This window comes from Pteronotus mesoamericanus, unplaced genomic scaffold (assembly GCF_021234165.1).
Source record: "Pteronotus mesoamericanus isolate MK-2021 breed Mesoamerican mustached bat unplaced genomic scaffold, CSHL_Meso_final scaffold_12, whole genome shotgun sequence".
In the NCBI taxonomy this organism is placed as follows: Eukaryota; Metazoa; Chordata; class Mammalia; order Chiroptera; family Mormoopidae; genus Pteronotus; species Pteronotus mesoamericanus.
In genome coordinates this window covers 8593983-8598092 of record NW_026555303.1, presented here as the reverse complement: position 1 = coordinate 8598092, position 4110 = coordinate 8593983, and positions in this window count along the sequence as shown.

Sequence of the window (4110 nt, the reverse complement as noted above, 5' to 3'; positions counted from 1 at the left end):
TAATTGAGGTAAAATCTGCCCAATTAGTCCTGCAGGGGTCCCCAAGGGGGGAAACAAAACAGCCTAATTGGGCACTGCTTGTCTACTCTGGTCAGTTGTCCATTGGAAATGCACTGATTAACTAGACTAAGCTCTTGTAGTGTCTGGGGAAATAGGACCCAAGGAGAGTTCAGATTAGAGTCCCCCTTTAGGGTATTAAACAAATGAGTAAGCTGATGAGTTACAATCCCTAGACTGGGTCATAGCGAATTGATAGCCCCTAATAATTTCTGGAGAGAATTAATAGTAAGGGGACTTGGAGGAGTTATTTGTACTGTCTGTGACCAAATTTCTCAGTAGAAGAAGAGTAGGCCTAAATATTTCCAAGGCTCTGAATATTGAACTTTTTCAGGGGTGATAGCTAAACCAGCCTGAGACACTGCTTCCTTAAGGCAAGCATAGATCTTAGTTAATTGCATAGAGGGATGAGAAGTTATCAGGATGTCATCCATGTAATGGTATATAATTGAATTAGGGAACTGTTGATGCAGAGGCAGTAAGGCCTGATGAATGAAATGCTGACAAATTGTAGGGCTATTTAACATACCTTGGAGTAAGACCTTCCAATGAAATCTCTGGAGCCGCTGGGAGTTACTGATGACTGGAATAGAAAAAGGAAACCACTCCCTATCTCTTTCAGCTAAAGGAATAGTAAAAACAAACAAACAAACAAACAAATAAAAAACAATCTTTTAGATCAATTACTAAAAGCAGTCAGTCTTTGGGCAGACAAGCAGGATTGGGGACACCCAGTTGAAGGGCGCCCATAGGTTATAAGAGCTCATTAATTTTTTTGGAGATCTTGAATAAGTCTCTACTTGCCTGATTTTTTGGGAACTGCAAAAATGGGAGTATTTCAGGGACTACTGGATGGCTCTATATGCCTTGCTTCTAATTGTTGCTGGACGAGTTCTTGTGCCTTAAGCAATTTCTCCCCTTTCAGTGGTCACTGATCGACCTACACCGGTATGACTGATAGCCAGGTGAAAGGTAGAGGAAGTCTCTGAACAGTGGCCACTAGGGGAAAGGGGGAAGTGTAACGTGCATTCCCCGCTGGGTAAGAAGGTCTCTCCACCAGATATTAAATGGAGTGGAAAGGATATAGGGTTGAATGCATCCTGTCTGCCCATCAGGGCCATGGCATTTGAGAGTCCAAATACTCCTTTGTGATGAAGATGCCTCCAATGTCACTTATGGAGATGTCAGTTTCCTCAAATGGCCAGTCAGGAGGCCCCTGTGAGTCAGAAATTATGGAGGTATCTGCAACTGTGTCTAAAAGGTCTTGAAAAGTCTTGTCCTTAATCTTTACTTCAAGAATGGGCTTATTTAGTTTAAAAGAAGCAGCCCAATAAATAGATTGACTGCCAGTACTTCTGAAACCTCCTTCTCCTTGGCTAATTTCTTGAGCCTGAGGGACCATATAAGGAAGGAGGAGGAGCTGGGTGATACAGGTCTGCGCAGGTATTACATGAAACCAGAGGGCCCTAATCAGTATCTTAATTTCTCCTTGATACTCCAATTAATTACCCAAGGCTGAACTAAAATTCCCTGAAGTGTGAGGCTAGATCTTCCAAATATTAACCCAACCATCCCCTGTGGGAATGGCCCCCAGACTCTGGTGAAAGTGATAGTTATCTTATTTTGTTCTTTCAAGATGAGGTCTTAGATAGTGACCAGGTCCAATACTGTGCTTTCCCTTGTGGCAACTTGAAGGTCTGTGACGTGTAGAAGGCCTGAGTCTGATAAACTTGGTTGGAACTCCTGTTGGTTTCATGGGCACCAGAGCTCACACCCTCTGCCACTTTCCCTGAGAGGGAAGGGGATTTCCATCCTTATCAAATTTCGATCTACATTGATTGGCCCAGTGTTTCCCTTTTCCACAACACTGACAATCCTTATTATGTGGGGCCTTATGCTGAACTGGGCCTTTCAAGCAGCAATCCTTATGAGTATGGCCAGGACAGCCACATTTAAAGCAGTTTATTTCTCCTTTAATGGCTGCAGAAAGTAAAGAGGCACTAGGGCACTGAGAGCCAACATTCTGATAGACTTTAAGATACTTGCTGATGTTATTGGCTGTAAGTTTAATGGGGCCAATTGCCATCTTACAATCCTCATTAGCATTTTCATAAGCAAGCTGTAGTAAAAAAGGGTTCCTGCAGCTTCTTGACTTTCTACCTGTCTCCAAATAGCCTCCTGCAACCGATCTATAAAATTTATGTATGACTCTGTGGCTTCCTGGTGAATGATAGTAAAGGAGCTAGCAGCCTTAGTTCTTGCCTCCAACACTTTTTTGAGTGACCAGTAGGCAATCTGAGCACACTGAGAAAGGATTCGCAGATCTAGTTTTGCCTGTTCCTGCAGGTTCTCATATGGGCCAGCACCTAATAACATATTAAGTGAGATTGGATGAGCATCATTCCTTAGACTTTCACCAGTGTAAAAGCAACAATGGTCCATATATTCTCCATAGCCTGTGGTTTGAGGCAGCACACAAGTGGTACTGGGGAGGTGTGAGAACAATCCGTGCTAATGCAATCCACTCACAAGGAGCTAATTAATAGCCATTGATAATGGCTGAGATAAATCCAAAAGTATAGGGCAATTGAAGCCCATTGTCTTAAATACTTTTCTTAAGATCTTTAAAGACTTCAAAAGGTAAAGACTCATGCATAAGATTGACTTTTTGCCAGAAAACAAGGAAAGCAGCTAAAGTTTCCCAATCCCCCTCTCTTGCAGCTTCCCTTAGACAATGCTTCAGGGCAGGGGTGGTGTGATCTATAATGTTACCCATAGGTGGGTGATGGACCAAGGAGTCTTTTAAATCTAAGTCCAAATGTGGCCCCAATGGGCGAATCAGAGGAGGAGATTTGGGAAGCGGTGTTTCCCCTTTCTCCTCATCCTTTTTAGGAATATCAGAGGGTCGTTCCTTCAGACGCTCACTTGGGTTGGATGAGTCTCCTGTTACGCCTAATCGGGTTGCTTTAATATATAAAGGAGCTAATGTAGTTCTTATCAAACTCCAAGTAAGAAGATTCTGATGACCAGTGTTAGTCCCATTTTCCTGAAGTCACTTTATTTTTTTTTTAGTTTTTTTTTTTAATTTTGAAATCTAAATATCTAAATTTCCTTTTTTTACTTAATTTATTTACTTTTTAAATACATTTGTCTCTGCCGTCCCCCCACCTCTTTCCCTTGCTCCCTCCCACCTTCCCTCCCTCAGCTCTTCCCTTTTGGTTTTGTCCATGAGTCCTTGCTATATGTTCCTTGACCTTCCCCTTCACTTCCTTTTCCCTGCCCCCCTCTTCCCTCTTGTCTCTGTTGATTTCTTCTCCTTTCAGTGTTGCTGGTCATATTTTCCTTGCTTCTTTGCATTGTTGGTTAGGTTCCGCTTACAGGTGAGATCATATGGTATTTGTCTTTCGCCCCCTGGCTTATTTCGCTTAGCATGATGCTCTCCAGTTCCATCCATGTTGTCGCACAGTTTAGTACTTCTTTTTTTCTTTCTGCTGCATAGTATTCCATTGTGTATATGTACCATATTTTTTGATCCAGTCATCTACTGATGGGCATTTAGGTTGCTTCCAACACTTGGCTATTGTAAATTGTGCTGCTATGAACATTGGGGTGCATAGGTTCTTTTGTATTGGCGTTTTGGTGTTCTCAGGGTATAGTCCCAGCAGGGGAATCGCTGGATCAAAAGGCAGTTCCATGTTCAGTTTTCTGAGGAAATTCCAACACTGCTTTCCATAGTGGCTGCACCAGTCTGCATTCGCACGAACAGTGGACTAGGGTTCCCTTTTCTCCACAGCCTCGCCAGCACCTGTTGTGTGTTGATCTGTTTATGATGGTCATTCTGACCGGTGTGAGGTGGTACCTCATGGTGGTTTTGATCTGCATTTCTCTGATGGCTAGTGATGCTGAGCATCCTTTCAAATGCCTCTGGGCCCTCTGTATCTCCTCCTTAGAAAAGCGTCTTCCCAGGTCCTTTGCCCATTTTTTGATTGCATCGTTTGTCTTCTTGGAGTAAAGTCGAGTGAGTTCATTGTATATCTTGGAGATCAAACCTCT